Source organism: Halyomorpha halys, unplaced genomic scaffold, assembly GCF_000696795.3.
Source record: "Halyomorpha halys isolate HHAL.00 unplaced genomic scaffold, Hhal_1.1 Scaffold584.1, whole genome shotgun sequence".
Taxonomy (NCBI): domain Eukaryota; kingdom Metazoa; phylum Arthropoda; class Insecta; order Hemiptera; family Pentatomidae; genus Halyomorpha; species Halyomorpha halys.
The window spans coordinates 341,619-364,251 of record NW_027116544.1 but is presented as its reverse complement, the minus strand read 5'-3'; the positions used below and the strand labels follow the sequence as shown (position 1 = coordinate 364,251).

The 22,633-nt window shown below is 30.2% G+C and overlaps 1 protein-coding gene across 4 annotated transcripts in view; it reads right to left on the bottom strand.

Moving 5' to 3' along the window:
- mbl (muscleblind) overlaps nucleotides 1-22,633 on the bottom strand; it is a gene marked incomplete in the record, with an annotated part of 373,017 nt that overhangs the window by 140,343 nt on the left and 210,041 nt on the right.

Here is a 22,633-nt window from a genome sequence, read left to right as displayed (position 1 = left end):
TAATTTAATATTGAAGAGAGAAATGCTTTATTTAGTCAGAAGCAGTACTGACCAAATATATTGGGCAAACAAACGTAAAACTAACAATGAAAGTTGGTAAATTATCTTTACATATACTTATTTTTTTTTCATTTTTTTAGTGTGAACAAACTAACTTTGTTTGTTTGAGGAGTAGAAAGGTAAAATAATGTTATTCCAGGCTTGTAAATCAAATAGTGCAATAGTAAATACAGTTAATCAATTACAAATGTTTATAAAAAGTTACAATCTTGTGTTACCATTTGCTAACCTAATGAACAATCTAAACTTGAAAACGTACGTTAAAGCAATTTAAAAAATCCCGTTTTTTAAATTATATGGAATATATTTTACAAAATTTAAAAATAGTAATAGTTCTGTTTTTTTTTTAAAGCACAATGACTTTATGGACAACTTTGAAAAAGAATATCATTCTTTTAGGTTAATCGTTCGATCAGTATGGCATTAAATAAATTAATATATTTTTATTTTCAGATGTTATTGACACGTTTTATACTCCTATACCGTCCTTCAATGTGGACTTCTTAGATTACCAGATTATTTTCAACTACTAAACTTTTGTTTTGTATTATTATGAAACCAGAGGATCATTTACTTGCTGATTCAGATTCAGAGGAATGCAAAATGAACAAAAACAAAAATCACTACAATAAATTGTGTTTGACCAAAAAAATTGGTAGCAATATTTTACTATTTGTACTAATATTTACAAGACTCATTCCCTCAAAACTAACGAGGACGGAAGACAAGCCAGATATTCTGTCAACCGTATCCCATCATGGTCCATTTGTGCTTACTGTTCTGAGACAAACAATGGCTTGAAGGCTTTTTCTTTTCTGATTTCTTTTAAAAAAATTAGAGTTTGCTACTAGTAAAGTGTATAAATAAAGTTTGGAAGGGTTCCCAGCTATATTTTAAATGTAATGTATACAAAGTAAAAAATACAAATATTAATAAAATATGTTCAGTAGCTTTTTCACATCTATTCTTAGCCTTGATTTTTTAAAATAAATATAATTTTAGTAGGAATAGAAGATTCGTACTTAATCATTTAGGTTATTGTATCCTGAAATTATTGTTTAAAAAACAACTAAATATTGGATTAGTAAGGAAAATATTATCTGAAACCATTTTGTACAATTTAAGTTATTTTTTTCGGATAAATTAATATTATAAACAACTTTACTGTGGTTATTTACTTTTCTAACGGGAGTAATTTTTAATTATTTTATTTCAACTATAATGACTTAAAATAAAATCTTTAAGACCGCCTTAAACCCATACTATTTAACTGTAGATAAAATACAGAAATGCAATAATGTTAAAAGAATGGATATGATAAATATAATACAGTGAAGAAAAGAAACTTTTTTTTTTAAATTTACCTCATATGATCCCCTCATACTAATTAATGTGTTTTTTATCATATAACTTCACTTTCATCATATTTTATATTGATATATCTTATAATCATCTGATACTTCCACCTTATAACTACATTTATTACCTCATAATCAATGGTTTTATTAAAAATTAACAACGCCTTGGTACCTCTATTCAATTTTTTTCTTTTCTTCACTATATTATATTTATATTTATATTAATTCTCCTCCTTATTATGAATGTTTCATTGTATATATATTTTTATAAATTTATTTATAACAGTTTTATTTTACTCTCACATATATAAATATATTCTCCACATTTATTGTGAATCTTTTCTATTGGCCCTTTTCAAATGTTTTTCTTCTTCACCCTAATCACATTATTAAAATTATATATTTTCATATATACTACTGTTAGAAGTATTATTTTTAAAAATGTTTCTTTTATTAAAAATAATTTCTTTTAGGAGCATTTACATCTAAGATATATTATCAAATGTTATACACACATTTATTTAAAAAAATAAAACCGCATTACTGTTAAAATCATACAAATTAATATGTTTTATGTTCATATTTTGGATAATTTTAATTTAATTTTTTTTAATATTAAGTCGGATACAAATTTTAAATTACCCTATTTTTAATTTCAACCAATAATAACCATTTTGAAATTATATGTATTACTCTTATCTTAATAATATATCTCCTATCTTTAAAAATTATATTTAAGAAGTTATGATAGCACATTTACAGAAAATAACTTTGGTTCAAACAGGAGAACTGTAACTTTATCAGATCATGGACAGCCACGTGATGGAGGTTATATCACGCGGTATATTGAAAATTGAATATTTCCATTATAAAACAAGCTGTTTTCTAATATCATATATTTATGAACAAGAGACTCTAGCTGCGAACCAAGGCCGGGAACAACCGGAGCATAATGCACTTTCAAATCGCAAGCCAACCTTGAACCCAGTCTGTCGGCCCCAACCAAGGTCTCCAGGGAATAGAATGTAAAATCGGAGCGAAAGTAATATCATCGATCCAAATAGTCAATATTATTTCTGGAAAGATAACTAGCTAACAAAACACAATCGTGAAATGTAAATGAGAATTATATCAAAACCAGAATTCTCATGGTCTGTACAACCCTGGTTTTAAGCAGGTCGAGAAAATTGTGACATGAAAATTAGGGTCCGGCCCTGGAGTGCTGTCCATTGTCCGGTGGCGATTTAACAATCGATAATGAGCCAGTGGAGGGGAGAGGCATTATCGATTCCGATTCCTATCGAATGCCAAATTGTTCGGTAGCTAGTCGATTTAATTGAGGATAATGGGAATGTAGGGTGAAATAATTCGGGTTGGCACTAGTTGCGCACTTACTTATAATTCCATTAAAAAATGTTATTTTTTTCCTATATTAAAATTTTTCAATAATTGACTAATGAGTTAGTACTTAGGAACCAAGATACATTTTATTGAAAACTAAATTTAAAAAATATTCCTAAGATTTTGATGTATAATTTTTTTATTGAAGAATAATTATACAATTTTTCACAGTAAGGGCAATAAGTAAGGGCGTTGTAAGTATTCATACATACCATTATTAAAGAAATAAAAAGAAACAAAAATTAAAAAAAAACGACAAGTATGATATCAATAAATAAAAAAAATTAAGTCGATGTAATAAACTTAATTTAAATGAATTAAATAAAAACAAAAAATATATATGCAAGACAGCAAAAAGTAAATAAATTTAGATGAAACTAAAATAAATCTTATCTTAAGATTAGATCTCGGTATCTTTTATAACAAATTTTCTTTTTCTTAAATAAATTAAATTTATTTAGACCAATAAAGAATCAAGGTTCACAGAAAAGAACATCAATTTTGTATTTTAATAGATCTAAAATATTCCAGAATCTATAATTTATTAATGTCTTTTCTAAAGTTTTTCAATACGATTTGGTTCAAAAAATTAGTACTCACCAAGATTGTATATTTTCTTGCTGACTTACCTAAACAAAAAAATAAAATAAAATTAGAAAACAAATATCACATTCATCCTAGTTGTAATAAAATGAAAAACAAATTCAATAAATATAATCTAAGGGATATAAGAAAAATGCTAAAATCTCAATAAAAAACTTAATAAAGAAGCATTGAACTAAAAATAAAATAGAATTAGTTATCGTACTAAATAAATTTTAATAAAAATAATGCTCAAGGCTCTTTCGTATGTTCCAAGCAATGACTACGCTAGAATTGCTTTTGATCTATAAACCTGTTCAATATTTGAGGAGTTTTCAACCAAAAGTTAATATATCCAATTTTAAAATTCAAGAAGATCAATGTTTCCAAAAAAAAAAAATTAAAATTAACTGATCTACATAAGATGTTATAAATTTAATTGTTTAATGATAATTTTTTAAAAGTGAATATATCGACTTTTGATAGAAAACTCTTCATTTACATTTTTCATTATTCATTCTAATGATATATTATTTCATTTATATAATTTTTCAACATATAATATTGAGTTTCCACATAATTTGAGATGTTATAGAGTATATCAATCTAAATATTATCTTCTGTAAACATCTAAATGTTCTCAACGGTGCAATATCATAATTATCAGATGTTGACTCAACTTTGACGCACGAAATGTTACGTCATCGGTAAATTATGTATACACAGGGAAAAAAAACAACCATGTCTGTGAATAATTTCTCCTAACCTTTCCATTTTGTGAAATATGGAATCCTTACGAAATGCTAGTTTATAACACAATTTCTAAATACATGAGGTTTTTAGGTACATTGTATGGATATATTAATCATGTACTTATGTAGTAATTATAATACGGTACATTTACATTGGTTTTGTCATAGAGACGTCGGAGCATAGAAATTACAATTTCAATACAAATTTCAATATCCAAGTCCAAAATATTTATAAATGAGAAGGAAAATTATTTCTCTTGAATTAAAAAAAAAAAAATAGGCTTTTGAAAATCTGTATTTTGAAAACAATTGAACTTTAAGAACTCTATTTAAGACTGGAATTGTAGAAAATTTACTAAATTAAAAAAATAAAAGTATATAGTTTTAAAGATATTGAAAGAAAAATTTGCTAAATTAAGAAAATTAATTTGGGCGCCATTTTTTATACCGGTCGTTTTTAGACAGTAGGCGAAATTTTTTTTTAGCTCATCTTCAAGTGGATGTAATACAATTAACTAAACTTTGTGTAAAAAAGGTCACATTTTTCTGCACGGACCCCGGAACATAGGGCCTTAACAATGCAGAATTAACAAATTCCCTGACAAAACCGAAAGGTAAAGTTATTTTATAAAGTGGATACCGGGAAAGCTCGGGTCGATAGCTACTATCGACTTAATGACTACCCAAGGGGGATTAGATTTCCACTTCGCGTGCTTAGATTAAATCAGTGGTCACGGCATCTACCCCCTCCCCCGTGGGATTTAAATCTAACTTAAGCTAAATTCAAGAGGTCCAATCCAATTGCCTTTTTATTTATTTATCTCCAGTAGCGATTGATATCTTTCAGCGCTATTGAAGTTAAATCCATCACTAATATTCGGTAAGTAAGACTGTAAGAACAGAGGTTACAATCAATCGACCATGAAGTGACACACAGAGCGCCGAATCGTGATCTTAGAAGGAAAAAATTGAAAACATTGTTTTATTAATTTTTTCACTTACCAATCGTCATGAAGAGTGATGTACAAGTAAGAAGAAAAGGTAGAATTGGAATGGATAAAATTCAAAATGATTAACGAAAAGATAGAGAAAAATTCATAATTTCTTAATCAGAAGACATTACAAGAAAACAAAGCCCCGTAAATGAGTGACACTACTTTAAACAAATACTTTCCGGGATGGTTCACGATAATTGTTTCCATTACTTGTGATAATAATCATTTAAGATTAAATAAAAAATTATTTAATTAGTAACTTGCTGGGTATCGTAAAAGCCAATGCTTTAATTTTAAAAAGGATTTATTAAGAAGGACTCATAATTAACAAGATAAAAAAATAATTATCATGTAACCTTTATAGAAAAATCTTTTAAAGGTGATTGTGATTTGATTAGCACGGAGGACCCGAAACATTTTTAAACCAGTTTACCTAAGACGGCTTATCGTTAAGGTTTTAATCTACTTAACTTGTTTAAGCGCAATCGATGCTTCAGAGGCTTTGCATTAATGAATTATCAATAAAAAAAAAATCTAAGGTGGGGCTTGATATAGTACGTTCGTCAAAGGAGATCCTGGATTGTTCATGGTATGAAAAGAAGTTCCTTCTAGCCTAAAATCAATAAATATTTTCTGCCTAGATACCAGATGATGGTTTTGGCCAAAATTATTTTGATTACACTAGGAGAACCCAATATATTTACAGATGAAATGGGCTGTACAATTCAGGCCTCGCTATGAATATGTAAAGGTCTGTTTCGGGCTGGCAGAACGTGGAGATCATCAAGCACGCCCCAAAAGTGAGGGATAGAATGATTTTGGAATCTATATTATACTGCTATTATATATTAGGCAACCGATTATAAATTTCTAACGGTTCTCTTAAAAGATTTTCCCTCTAAACAACAGAAAATATAAATTCTGGGACCAAATCAAACCAGAGGAAACTGTTATCTCATCGCGGTGGTTGATTTCTTATCTAGTATTTCATCATTTGTGCATGAATAAAATTACATATTTTGATTTCAATTTTAAAAGTCAGATGCTTCCTACCATAATATAAGGTAATTAATAAAATATTGTTAATTATAATGTTTTGTAAACATGAAAGTTATCGTTTTATATTATTAACATATTTTAATAGGACTGAAAGCAATTATGTACGATACCCCTTGAATAAACATTCGGTGCATAAAGTATAAAATAAGTGCAATGATCCAACTTTTAGAATACACTAAATACTTAAGCTTATTTGATTAAATAAATTATTAATTTATTTATCATTAATAAATTATAAATAATTGAACTAAGACTCGGTAGTATTATTATGTTATTGCAAATTATTTACTCCCATAATGAATTGATGTAGGAATTTCAATTGAATACATGTGTAGCGACCCAAAGGGTTATTTTCCATTTGAGTTCGAAAAGGAAAAGAAGAAAATAAGCATAGATAAAAAGGAAAAAAAAGTATTGCGTAGCTGTTGAAAAGTGAAGTAGGAGTAGGAAAAACAGCTGGACCTGGACTGGAACAGTCCTGTAGAACATCTCACCCACTTTTCCAGTTTTTTCCCCGAGACTTAACAGAGATCCCTTACAATGTGGCCAGTGAAGTACCATTCAGGAAACAGACCCACAAGCACTTCACCTGAGGTAAATACTATCTGGTTCGCAAGTCAATTGGAAAAAAACGGATATTTTTTTAGAAGAAATGTAGGGCTATAATACTGGAGTACCTCTATGGATCCTCACGTTTTATTTATTTTTTCTTAAAAGAACATTTTACCCGTATATGCATTTCGCTTTCTTAACGTTTTATACTAGTGCATATAAAGTATTCAATAAAATTGAAATTAAAAATCTTCATTATTTAATATGTAGCTAGCTAAAGTATACATTTTGTTGTAGTCATTCTTTTCGAAGAAAGAAAAGAAATAAGTACAAACAATTTTCAAAAAGTTAATAATAAGATTCATATGTGCTGTAATTTAAAAAATGTTGAAAAAGAAGGATGCGAAGATTAGTTTAATATGGTAAATATTTTAAATAGCAGGATAAATGAAGTATTATTAAAATCTATATTATTTATTCTTAAGCTAATCATTATCAAGTATTGGAGGGAACAGATACACTCTGCATAATTAATAGAATAGCAGAAAGTAACCATATTTTTTGATGCCCCAAATGATGAGTAGGTACAAATTGTTTATATGAAAAAGTAAGAATTTAATTTAATTTTGATATTTTCGAAAAGTGCGAACAAAGAAGTTTTAGTCTCAGATTTAATATTGGTCCCATGTAACTATTCGGTCAAATATCAGTCCCTAGTAGAGTACAGGGTTTGGAAAACATGGAGTTCTATTTTTATTAGATATTACTCTAGGATCTGTGAGGCATATGTTGAATTTATGTGTCTTGATAAGATTGCAGTGCTATCTGCCTATGACTCTGTCAAAATGTTAGAACTGCAAGGTATGTCGCAAGTATATGTTATGAAGAGTAGAGGAGCAATATTGAACCCTGAGGATCTCCTGCTGAGATGTCTAATATAAGATAGGTTTAACCCGAGCCGGACGGAGACAAATATGTCGAAAAGGAAGGATTGGAGAAAAGGCAATGAAAAAAATATTTAACTGCAAATACATTAAGTTTCAACTGAAACTTTATGTTCTATTTTTATCTCATCTGAGTAACTAACTGGATAATATAGAAACAATCATATTCAAAGGAATCTCTTTTAGGTAACCCTTGAATGTTACAATTTAAGATGTCATCATTATATTTAGACAGTTGAAAATAGTGGCGTAATATGAGTACAAGTATACAAGTAGTTTCTCTTGACAGCAAGAAGAAAGACACAATGCTTTAATGGTGAGATGCTCTTATTGGCCGAATAATGTCGGGCGTACGACGGGGAGAGCAGAGGAACTGTTGGGAAGATGAAAGGGTAAAAAAGGAGAATGACAAGAGAGGACTCAAAAGAGGAGGAAGACGCAAGACAATAAGGCGGCGAGGAATGTTCCAGCCAGCTTCCAGGTCCTTCACTCCTTCGCATTATCATGCATGAGCCAATTTTGTATTCTAATCCCTTTTGTCTCTTACATATTGCAATATCCCAGCCAACCCTTCATTCTATATTGCTCTAGTTTCTTTTCTTTTCACTGAGATAATTAAGAAATTATAAACATTAAAATACAAAAAAAAAAAAAAATGCAAATCTGTTGGCACTATGTCCGTTTTAAATTATGGAACATATCAAAAGAAATTATTTCTTAAATCATTTTAAGGTTCAATAATATTTTTAAAATATCACAAACATCATTTTCTAAATATCAATCACCATTCTCATGAAAATAATGTTCCATTTTTTTTTATTGAGCGACCAACAAATATTATTCCTTATATTAGTTCAAGGTGATTGTTAAAAATACATTTAATCAATAAATTGACTTGACTGTTATTTATTTTACTTTAATTATTTTGGTTTTTTATATTTTGATCTTCTAAAAATGAAAATAAATTTAGTTTTCAGAACTGTGTTCCAGTTCATCTTTATCCTTTTTTAAAATATTTTCTACATCAATTAATCGATACTGTTGCCTTTCACTAAGCCAAGGGATTGAGCTCAAACAGTAGACTTTATTGCCGTTACTTTCTTGTTTTTACAACCTCGAGGCAACCACACTTTTATCCCCACCCCCGCCAGGTTTTACGACCCCCGTATATACCCCCTCCGCAACCACGCACAATTTTATTTGCCAAAGCCAAGACAAATTGATTTTTATGTACCGAATTGACGATTCCTACGTGCTCTGCTAACCTTTTATCCCTAAAGCCCTTTGCAGTTAGTTTTTGTTATTCAGTACTTTTTATTAGATCGTTTCATTTTGATGAGAAGTCGTGTATTTACAGTTTCAAATAAGTAGTGACACTGGAAGTATCAATAGCAGTAACAATGCGTTGAAAATAGGAAAACAGATAAGAAAAGGAATACAAATTAAAAAAGAAGGTTACAGTAAATTAAAAAAAAGTAAACTATATATATTCATAAACTGTAGTTAATCAGTTATAATAGGTTGCTTATATTTTATGAAAAAATAAATAAAATATAAACAATTAGGAAATAGAAAATTTTGTGCCTACACAAAAACAGGTTTCCTGTAGCTAAATCACACACAGCGTCCATGCGTTTTGGGTTAGTATTTTAGGATTTATCTAACATAAAAGTTGAGCCTACATGATAGAAAATAGATTGGTAGGAATCACTTATGTTTATAGCAAGAGATGACCAAAATAAAGTTATGAATGTTAAATTTGGGGAATTTAGAACTGAAAATACAAATCATTATCTTTTATTAATAGACTAATTAGAGAAGAAAAGAATTATAATAAAATATTACAGAATGACGGCTTAAAAACATGTTTATAAAAACAAGATAAAATGAATAACAAAAAAAGGCAAATTATTTACGACGAACCCATAAAGGGTCTCGGTATCATTAGTTGGAAAGAGCAGTATTATTTTTATTTTTATGAAGTTCTGCATCCAAGCTAAGCCACCTGGCTTTTTTACCAATCTAGCGAAGGGTTAGATACTCACTTTCTTGGGACTGGGTGCGCTTAAGGAGAATCCCAGACCCCTGAAACGATCGACGGCTGAAATAATTGAATTCTTAACCCACTGAGCTAACCAATTTTTTAAACTTCTGCTAACAACAATCTCACAGAGAATTATGGTAAATGATCAACAATTAGTGTTAGTTTTTATTACTCGATTACTGGAGGAAGGATAAGTCCAAAAGATGGCTGTGCTTATTGACTAATATATGTTGTGTAAGAATAACTAAAATGGAATACAATTCTTAATAAACATATTTATCTAACTAATTTGTTCAATACGAATTAATAAAACCAAAAACATATCGTAAAATGTATTTTGTGGAGATGGTCGGGGGATGGAAATAAACAAAAAATTATTTTTTTGTTTCGACCTGAATTTGATGTCTTCAGGGCTAAAAAACAAAAAGAGACAACAACCATCATTCAGAGAAACATAAAAATTAAAATAAATAAATATACTTGGAAATATACATAACAATGAATTGAAAAGAAAATAGTTGATTAATAACCATGGAAGCAGAAAGTAGTAGAATGATAACTATCAAAGATGAAATATAATGTTATAGAGGTAAGAAGATGTGTATTAGATAAGATAAATTAAAATTTATTGATTAAGAAAAGCTACTATCCCAAAAAAACCTTGGTATTTGACTTTTGATATACAGCAAGAGAGACCTCCAGTATTGTTTACTGTGTGAATTTTGAAGTAGAAAGTACAAGAATCAATCAAATAGAGTTGTTTAAAAGTGGAATCCGTAAGCGATATAAATTTATAAAGGCTGAAAATTGTGGCTATCAGCCTCTATAAAGGGCCTTTTCCAGGACAATTTCTCAGACAACGACAGAGAGCTGTTCATCTTCGTTATAATTCTCGAGCTAAAGCCTGGCCACTCTGCAAAAGGAACTCCCGGCACTGAATAAATTACGGCGACAAAGGCAAACCTTCTTTCAGACAATTTAACGGCTTAATGCCCCATTCGGCTCAAATTATCAACTTCTTTAGGCCGAAGAGTACAGGCCGAATCAGAAGAGTACGTGTCGAGTAAATATTTGTGGCTGGGCAATCTTTTTTCATTTAGATTATTTTTTCCGAAGCAAGTCATCATCATATTAGAATAAAGAATAAATTCATGATATATTTATGGTCGAAAAACAAAATTACAGTTCCGTATCACTTCCTTGAAACGGGAGTGCCCATGGAGAATTTACCATATTCTCCAAATTTGATTTAAAATTCCATCAAAGGCTGTGATAATTATTGGATAATGCCAGAAATGGGCTGCCCAACCGAAGGCGCGCATGCGCACAATGTGGCTCGGAATCGGCACGTGGCAGACTACTAGGTTTATACATTTTTTATTTTTAAATTCGAGTTTATTCTTGGAAGGGCAACACAGGTAACTAAATTAATAATTCCATAATTGAAATTTTGAGTCAGGAGATTGCTCAAGAGGTTAAAAAAATATATTTTCTTAACTCAGAGCTTTGACACTACATGGGCAAATAAAAATAGTGGATTGAATTCATACTAAACCAAAACTAATCTACAACATTCGATTGAACCAAACGAATTTTTTTTTTTTAAATATAGATTGTTCACGATTGATCAATATTTTTTAATAGGTAAGCGAAAGTAAAGGATAGAATTTTATAAAATTTATATAGTATTAAATTCATACCAACTTTCATATATATAAAAAAAAAAAATCAAAACAAGTAAATTATAGGTGTTTATTACGTTGCATTCCTAACAATGGATAGTCTAACACGGAACCAGACTTATTTCTTAGTGTCAGAAACGTTAAATACAAGTAGACATTTTTAAAATTTTTTTTTAATTATGTATCAAATGACAGTTTGTCTTTCGATATAAAAAAAAACAAAAACCTATTTGAAATATCAATTCAATTCAAAAATAGCGAATAACGAACGGTACCGAGATTTGTGGAACTGTCAACTCAACAATATGAATTAGCAGTCCTAATGACAAAGGAATATCTAATTATCATACAATGAACATAACATGATTTACAATCGCCAAACTGAACAAACAAATGATTTTAAAATAAACAATCAATCGACTTGTATATTTGATTTGGAAAGGACACGCCTCCGGTGCCAATGAAAGAGGGCACTCAGATAAATGTAAGGGAATCAGAATCTTATTTATTTACCTCTGTATTAGTCTAGATATATACAGACTGGCCCAGTAAATAAAATAAGTAAAAATATATAAGTAGAAGATGAGAAAAACAAAATAACAAAAGAAAAATAGCGAAATCTAAGTGTACAGAAGAAAAAAAATATAACTATATAAAGATAATACTAATTAAAACAAAAATAGGTAAAATACAATCTATAAGCATTTCTTTAGGTATAAATTAATAAAGCATCTTAGAAATTAGGTAATTAGTAGAAAATAATATCAATAACAGTAGATTCTGATGACCTAATATCAACAATTTATAATTATACTATTTCTTATAAGATTGTTATTATTTTATCAATCATAAGGCGATATTAAATACTGTAAAATGACGTTAAATTTACTCTCAAATAAAAGAATAAAAATAAACTACATTCATTATTTATTAATTAGAATGAAACCAGATCAAATCTAAATTAAACCTATGGAATCCTACTTCTGTAAAGAAAGTTTTTAAATTAGATTAAATATTTTATATCAGGATTTAAAAATAATAAAATTCGTTCCCAGACACATTTACTCTGCGTCACTTATAATTATCTTAGAAGAAATTGTATATCGACTTAATTTAAACTGCAATCATCTGATTATAGCAGATGAAGTTCTCCTCGGTTAACCGAAGCCAGAACATTTAGATAGGAGATTGCCTGTAAATATAAATATGGCATCGCGCCTGGGTGTGAGTCTTTGCAACCTGGATCTCATTTATCAAAGGGTGACATCTGACTCCTCTTGGTTGGCAACACCAACCCTTCCTAGTAAGCGTATTTTAAGGGAACCTAACATCTGATGGTGTGGTCTAAAAACTGAAAAAAATATATAACATTATTTTGGGCCGTAAATATCTCCTTGGCATCAATTGTGTAGGAAGAGGAAATTGACAGGACCTAAGGGTTCATCTTATCATGAATAAAAGAAAAAAATAATTACCAGTAATGGAAGAGCATGAAATTTGAATAGATTACATTACAGCGGGGCTTTGAAAATTTTATAGATAGTTAAACTTATAAAATAATAAAAGCATAAAAATGTTAAGTATTATTTAAAAAAGGACATTAAAATAAAGATACACTGAGAAAACCCAAACACAGGGTATTGATAAAAGCGTAGATAATTCTCTGAATAAATAATAATAACTTTTTTTATTCAATTTAGTCTTTCCCTGGTCGAAATAAATGAAATAAAAATTACGTTCATTCCTTTATTTTATTGTTTTTTAAATTAGAAACTCCACGTAATAAAAGTTATAAATAACTCGTTAATACCTCCAATACTTGTGATATTGAGTCAGAAATAACTTGACAGCTTTTGTTTCATAACATTTTATCTGAAATATTTTTGCAGAAAAATATGTTTTATATTTTTTTATTTTCCGCTTATATCATGTGAGTTCGACACGTTAATGTTTTTTTAAAAAATAGAAAATTAAATCTGAAGAAAGAATTGACAAGTAAGTAGTAAAATATGATTAAGTCATATTGTAGCGGTTGAAATGGGTATTTTAAGTTCTGGTAAGGGCAAAAATTAAATTTTCATTAAAAAGTTAATTTTTTTTGCAGCGAAATCCATGAAAGGTTTTGAAAAAACTAACGATTATGTAGAATATTAAATCTAAAGGCATTCTAATTGTGGTTTTATTAAAATTTATAAATAAAGTTCCTATAAAATTAAATATTTTTGGTTAATGTAAGATGTACATTTTTTTTTCAATAATTGAATATAGGAAGAGGGTATAGTCTTATACAAAAGACATCCCGAAGTATGTACAATGTTATTTAAAAAAAAATTAAATAAATAAATAAAAATAATAATTCTTAATAAATAATAAAAAAAAAAAAATGACATTTATGGATTTCACAAAACAAATAATTGACTTCCTATGAAAAAGGGAATTATGTAGAATATTAAATTTAATGAATGAATAGGCTATAGAATTTAGTAAAATATAATTGAAGTGATATCATCATGGTGGTTAAAGGAAATGCCAAAGAATTTCATAGAACACAAATCACTCCTGACGCATACCGAACTGTGTAACCGGATTGTGGTAAACTGACTTGAAGTTAGATAGGGACGAATGCTGTTGTTAGTAACAAATTTTTGGTAATATTGTCAATGATTTATTATTTATAAAACATTTCTAGATCATTTATCGTCGATGAAATGTTAAAGTAGCAAATTTGAAAGTTAAAGACTACATTTCGTTTGAATTATTCTTATAGATATAAGGTAGAAGAAATTTTTAATTTTGCTATAAATCAATTGATCTTTTTTTTATTAGTGGAGTTATATATTCAGTTAGTTATTGTTTGCATTTTAATTTTTTTTAAAAATATGATAAAATGCATCAAAACATGCAGATCACGTCACTTTGACTTTGAACTGACGATAAGTCACACTCAATATTTTATTGCCGCAATTTTATTTAAACCATAGGAGAATGATGATTGGAATCAAATAAAAATATATGATACATTCGAACCGCTGACATTTACCTATAATGTATTTCTAACTATATCCATAACCATGATAATTTGATCTCTTTTAAGAATGATAAATTGAACTCTAAATTCAGAGATAGATGCGAGATAGAACAATCGAGTCAGAACGAATAATTTAGGAGGAATGTAATGCGGTTAGAAATTCCACCATCATTCATCGACTGACAGTCCCTGCAATAAACGAAGGCATGTCAAAAGTTGATGTGGTTCACCGTGTATATGTCATTACACTATTTATCAAATGAAATATAAACCGAATGAGACTTCGAACACACTTGATTGCATTCAAATTAATTAAAAGTTATAAAAATTTATAAAAGAAGATACAACCACATTGAAATTTTTCCTCAAATAATTCCTAAGAGTAGCCTTAAATTTTAAATTTTGGATCTTTCTTCCTGGTTATCATTATGATAGTTCTGGGTCAACGTTAACAAAACATGTTGCAAGTATATATTTTTTCTTTATTTTATATATTTTGAAGAGTTTGGATGCTTAATGCATCTAGAAATATTATTCATTTTTTCACAGTAAACACTGAATCTATAATTTAAGCCTGACTGTGAACAAATTATAGTCCGATAAAGGGAACGTTTCCAAGAAACATTTGCATAAACACAATTATCGCCATCTCGTCCGCGCCATTTTCCCTCGAACACTATCATCCAATAGGTCGATTATTTTAGAATCGATTTTGAATTATGCACTTAAAATATATGGTTGGATTCGTTCCGAAGCCGGTGAATCGTATAACGTCGTACAAAAAATAGGGAATAATGTCATAAGCAGTCAATAAAACAGGCTGCATAATGGGTGTAAACATTAAATAATTATTATTATAAACATATTTTGAATGAAATGAGGATGTATTTTTTTAATTTTTTTTTTTTTTAGTTTCGATCCTTAATTCATTGTTGAATTCAAATCAATAAAGGTGAATTTTATAGGATGAGCGTGGAACGAAGAAGATAAGAAACTATTCATAGCTTTATAAAACGAGTTAGGAATGAGTATTCATACTCTTCTGAGGTTGGTACATTGATAGAAGAAACCCATACTGAGTCATATGGGAAAGGTTCGACTGTTCCATAGAGCACCAAGTACCCGAACGAAAGCGAAGGTACTTATAGAAAGCGGGAATGATTGGGATGATACAAACAGGGCTACAATAGCCCGCTAACGAACTAGCAATAAACAAACGCGGACAAATTAGACTACCACCCCGCCCCCTACCCCCCGGCGGGGAAGGGGGGCAATTTGTTTTTAAGCCTCGACGGGGAGAGTAATGGCGGTCTTGGCTCCTGTAATTAGAGTCCCTCCTTTCTCTTAATACAACTACTAACAACTAACATCTCTTTGAGGCTACTTACTAACTAGCAGCTTCTCAAGTAAACTATCAGGTAGCGCTAGTAATCACTGCGCCACGGGACACGCTTCTCGCCTTCTACGAGGGCCCTCGTCACCTTACTCGCCTATAATTACACATAATTACACGCATTGGGCCGTTGTTACCTCCGTGTGGGCCTTCATGGGCCCTAGTTCCGGGCAACTGCCGGCTCCCGATGGTCAAATTAACTAGCCATTACTGATATTTCGGACGGCGTACTGAGGTGTACTATTCCCTTTCAAAACGAACTAGTATTGAAACTAATGTGCAACGTTCAACAATGACATTAAAATGCAAGAAGCCTAAGCGATTCGCATATACACCACTTTGGCTTTGAAGATTTAAAAGAGAAAATATTAATTAATAACCAAAGTGAAGGGATTGTAGCGGTCAAAATAAAGCTCTAACAGAAATAATAGCCCTGTTTTACATGAACTTCGCATTCAAACTTAAATCACTTCCAGTGATCAGAAAGGCATGAGGTTCAAACCGTTCAATCCTGAATTAAATCTAGATTGGTTATCTAAAAAAAATATAAGATTTTATTCATTTTTTTATTAATGACTCTCATAAGGCTTCGCAATCCTCCAATTATTTTCATCTCTTTTATTTTTGCTCAACTTTATAAATTCATGTCATTATGAACGTAATATAGATTTTTATGAGCTCTGTCTTATAATAATAAGCGAAAGGGAATTTTGCATAAATTACTAATAATAAAATAAAGTTAAGTTCAAATCTTTGTCATGGTAAAGTGTTAGAAAAACTATTACCAATACCTTTGGCATTGGCCAAACGTGTAGGCGGGAAATAGGGGTTTTCCCCCTTCTCCTTCGATCGAACAATAGATATAATTCTTTAACCTAATCAGTTCCGTATAATTTGCCCATAAACAGTGGAGGGAGCCTTATAGCTGAGGCGGTGAAGATTATGGTACTAGATGAAACCTATTCCGCCTGAAATAGAGATAGTGCTAGGGAATCTGATTACACTCTCAGCCTTGGCCCAGAGACCTCGAAGGGAAAGCGTTCAGCTTCGTGTGATATGATCCTATCGTCTTTCTCAACAAAGAATATCTCTATAGCAATAATGGTCCAGAGTCCATTTAGCAATAGGCTCAGGAGAAAATGTGAAGGTAGTAGTACATTGAATAGTAAGCTGTATATTCATAAATATGATTTATTTTAATTAACTAATATTTAAATTATTGCTGTATTCAAAACACCATTAATATAATAAATAAGACAAAAATTAAATAAAAAATATTCTTATATGGATATGTTTAAACACCAAGAAGAATTATCAGTGAAAGTATCGAAAGAAAAAAAAAAAATCCAAATTATCTAATTTAAGTTTTATTAATTCCTCAGAAACAATATTTTTTCTCAAAATAAAGTGTAATAAAGGTAAATCTAGGACTCAGAGAAGTAAAAAGTAAAAAGTTAACTTCTATTTTGACGACTGGCTAAGAGAAACAGGGTGTGTCAAAATATTGTAAATGATAAAAGTTGGGTCTGAAGGCATAAAACTATAACTAAAAAATTTTGGGGTGTTTTCAACATCTGATAATTGTTGTGAAGGGCAATTGCGGAAACTTAGTGCACCTCACAGTAACCTAACTTCACTTGTTTGTATGAATAGTGTTACAATTTAAATTACGAATGCGAAGCACATTCACGTTTTGCATTGCAATCATAGGCCCACATATCCAAACAATTTGAATGCTACATTTTAACCTGTGATTTTTATATTTTTCAATGGTATATTTTTACATTGGGTACAATGCTTTATATTGAGCGAATAAAGATTTATTGAATAAAATATAAAGGCATATATGTATATGTATAAATAGAGGCATCAAGTGTTGTCGAATAAAAAAAAAATTATTTTTATCTCTACTCCATGTTTTCCTTATCGAGACCGAGTGGAATATACGCCTACATCATTTCAATTAAACCCTCCTTTAGAAATTAAAAAAAAATACAGATATGTTTCCTTTTACAGATACTTTTTCCTCCATTTTAATTTTTTATTTTAATCTTATTTATTACAGTAAAACATCTTCAATATTTTTTAAGTATGAACTTCCTTACCATCTTCTTAAAAATATAATTCATGGGCTTGGAGGTAAAAGTGATCAAGTGACATAATCACAATTTAAAAAAAAAAATGGTTAATTTTTGGTAATGTGAAATATACTTTTGGAAACGTTTTTACAATACTTACCTTACAATATAGGATGTACTGCTTTTAAGTTACTATGGATTTTTATTACAGATACTCCGAAAGCTAACTGAGCCCAAAGGTTATCTTAAGCTTTACAAACAAAAAAAAGTTTAATTGTGGAATCCGATGAATTCTGTATTATTTATCTATTCAGAGGTGTTACTCATTAAATGTATAACAAAAATAAGTCTTTTGTACTTTTTTCAAAATCTGTATTTTAAACTAATAAAATTTTGTTCTACATTACACCACAATTTTTGTAGTTTCCCATAAATGTTGCTTAGTAAAATAATTAATGTTTGTTTAGAGGAAATTGTAAAGTAAATTTAGAAATGAGAAAATTAAAAACAAAATATTTTGTTTGACAATTCCACAGATTTAGAAAAAAAAATTGTTTAAAATGGGTTAGAGTGACCATATTTTCACCCCCTCTAAATAATTTTAATTAAATAAAACATGCTGAAATATTACACTTCTTTTTTTTTTCTTATTCTAAAATAAATAAGATTTACTATCGAATGCACTGCTAGAATCCAACTACGCCATCCATATAGGTACAATCCCAAAGGCTTAATATTATGAAATAAAGTTGAGCTCGGGAGAGAGAGGAACAAGTTAAGTAGACTGTACCTCAGCGGTTGAGCCGTACTGGTTTACGGTTATACTCCCCAGAGGCCTAACAACCACCGGGATCCTAACTGCCTCCCTCGTCTTGTTAAAATCCTACCCTGCGCTTTATTTTCTTTTATGTCCATTCAAACACCTCACACGCTACACTTCAGGAGCAAATGGTCCGGAGCCGATATCGCAGCACTTCCAACGACTAACACTTTAATTTAATAGACCGTTCTACGCTTTGGTTTACACTTGGCTCTGTTGTAGTAAGGGATTGTGCCTTTTTCTGGCGGAGATCATCGTTAAAGATTGGTTTAGAGAAAATAAAGCCTTTCCACATATCTGAAACTCAAAGAATAATTTTTTTCCTCATAGGACATAGAAAGACACATTTTCTTGAACTAGTGAAGAGTTTTTAAAATCTGTCTTAACACAGAAGAGCAGAAATAAATTTTAATGAAGGAGGTAGAGTTGACCTAAATGGAACGAAGAAGGGTTTACGGTCAGGAAAAAAAGAAACAGTAAACTATGTCGAAATTTCTTCCTACATTGTAGGCCTTCGTCAGGGTGGAAAGATAGAATCTTGAAAATTTCCTTCTGAGTGGAAAATCAATGCGCAAAAGTTTGGTAAAGGTCATGTGCAAAAGTTTGGTAAGCTGAAGCCTCAGAATCTTGCACTATATAATCCTGAATGAAATTATCATCTTATAGCCAAATACAGCATAAAATAAATATTTTTTCTTCAACTTTTTAAGCTCAACAATACTATAGGTAGAATTTTAAATACAGCTCTCAAACAAGGTAATTATTAAGTCTCAGAATAAGATTTATTTTGAGAACACCGAGACCTAAAGTGAGGTATTCGCACCGGGTACACACACATTTCTTCAGTTATATCAGCAGTAATTTAACCCTCATCTCTATAAAGTGGGCTCCTAATCCTACAGATAGGCAAGAATTTAATCAGACTACCTCCTAGCACAATCTTAGGTCAAGAAACAGCAAGTCCTTAGCAATTACTGAATTCAACGGTCATTCATGGGTTGTAGTAGTACAGATTGTAATTTACAAGACGAGGATAGAAAAAAATATATAATATCTTTTCTAATGCTTATTCAATTCATTATTATCGACAATGTTCAGCGGAAATTCGTGGGGGACAATATGTTCATTAAGATATCCTTAAAAAAAAAAACGGTTTAATCTCCTTTTATTGAAGGGCATTTAAATTGTAAGACACTTTTGGTTTCTTTTTCCGTATGCAATAGACGAATTAAAATCTTTACATTGAAATCGCCCGGTATTATTTTAACACTAAACTTCATCGTAAGTCCTTTTAAATATATAATTGTTTTATTTTACACCTGATGATAACCATTTCGATACAATGATATTATTCAACGAAATATTGAAAACCTAACTATTAACTACAATATTTTATCCCAAATGGAAAAAACAAGGAAGAAATGCATAAAAGCAAATGAAAAAATCACACAAACCATTACTATTGCACCTTGAAGATATTATAGGTTTGAATAAGCCTAGCAAAGTAGCTCAGAAGAAAAATATTATAGTTCAAACAAATATTTCTGAGGAGGGGAGCAGGAAAAACAAGAAATGGGAAAGGAAGTAAAGAAGAGGAATTATCGATGTGAAGAGTAGCTTCAGAAATAAGGAGCTTTAGACACAGTTGAAGGATAGGACAGATTATGTTCAACCAACTGCGAGGAGATCGCCGCCATAGAAATACGCAAGAATCTCAATTGAATGAGATTACTTGCTCAATACATTCTTTGTTAAGGTTGGAGCGCGGTTTAGAAGAAGAAAAGAATAACAAAATACAAATGTTTTCTGTATATGAAATCTGTATTTACTTCCCTACTTGGTGAATAGTTTTATTTTTAAGTTGGTAGTCTACTGTTTTTATTTGTATGTTTTTTTGTTGTACTCTTGGGGTAACTGATACTGAAATATAATGGTTTGATTCTTTCTATGTAATGGAAGTAATATTTGTTAATAACATTTTAAATCAACTATCGCCTTTTATTCTTTTTTTATCCCTAATTAATAAAAAAAATTAGAAAACCATGGGACTAGTAGGTATAAATCCACTATTCAATGAGAAGTAATATAAAATACTTTATTAAGTGGGTAGATGCGAAATAGAAGGTCTACCACAATATATATCATTACTACCAAATATAACCTTGGTTTTAATGTCTTCTTTATTTTCGTTTTTTTTCAATTTTTAAGAAGTCATGAAATACATTTAATAGAAATGATCCTCTATGTATATATAGCTAATCACCCAAAAAAATTGTTTATAGAAAAAAAAGATTCAATTCAAGCGATAATGAATGTTAGGTTTATTTTTATCCTATAAGGATTAGGAATACGTGAAATGTGCTCATAATAAAGTTTTTATCTTTAAATGGAGTTTAATCCTATTCAATTCACTTGTCCTTCAACTATAGATGAAACCCATTTAATAAATTAGGTTACCGAATAAAAACCAAAGAAAGAGATTTTTGAAACAGAAAGTAACTCAAGAAAAACTATACCATACTGAGTTGCAAGGATGGTGGTCGTGAAAACGTGAAATCTGACGCAATAAACCAAAATTTTAGTAGATTTTAAAGTGAAACCTAAACTGCCACCGAATGTGTTCTTTCTCTCCGGAACCAAAACCAAAAACGTCGGTCGGTCACTACTGTAGAAGAGATTAATACTTAAATTTTATTCAATTGCTACATGACACAACATACCTATCGATCCAGTATTACTAGATATAATATTAAAATAAATTTATTTATAATTTTATTGTTTTATATTTAATAATTATCACCGTTATATAATTATAACAAGTAAACTATTACAACTATCTGCCAATCTCTCATATTTTCCTCTTTCAGTCTATGATAAGAACTTATTATGAGAGGTTTAGTTAAATTTGAAAACTAAACAAGAACAAATAAATATGTCGTATATTATACATGACACTGTTTCCACTGTCATAGATTTTTTTCTATAATAAAGTAACTTGACAGGTCAAGAAAAATATGTAATTAAGATCCCATCATTGTTTAGTAAGGTCTAGTATATCCCTTAAAGTTGAAAACATGACAGCTCTCATGATTCATATGAATAAATTTCATCTTGACAGGTTTGCACATTAGAGTTTCCAAGAAGTTCTGCATTGCACACGACTGCAGAGACCGTGGGAACACGTTGGATCGATGTATTGGCACGGACTGAAGATATATAAGGTAGGACTGCCTCGGGGGTAGGGGGGGGAGGGGGATCTAACCATTACTGCAGCGTCAACCCGGTGCATAGAGTGGATGCGCTGGTGCAATGGATCGAAAGAGCCTATTCTGTCAGGCCACTAATCAATCTGGTTAGCCGGTGTATGGTCGGGCGGTAGGATCCGCTGTTCAATCAGTTTGCTCAGTAACCTGAAACCGCTCCTAGTGATGTTCATCAACGGCACTGATAGAGTATCACTAACATTGGTATTCGAGAAGCCTCTTCAGTGCCTGAGTTGGTATAAACAGGAAGTAACATCTCCTGGGTTTCTCTGTTGATGTTATAGCGAGCTTATATTCACAAGGGAGAGATGTGTAAATCCAAGAAAGACAAATTTTATGGAAAAAAAATATGTAAGAAGGTATGCGGATACAAGATAGAAACCAAAGCAGAATTGAAATAATTAAAATGTAACAAATCAATTACCCAAAACAAAAAATTATAAAGAAGCAAACTGTACATTTAATTGTAAGATAATATTGAAACAATTTTAATTCCTAAGGGTGTACTTCCTATATCGTGAGGCCAAAGAGACACATTCATGTAGTATTGTATTTCCACCAACCACAAATGAGTACATACAATATATACAGTTTTTTAATCACTAATAATATTTTATATATA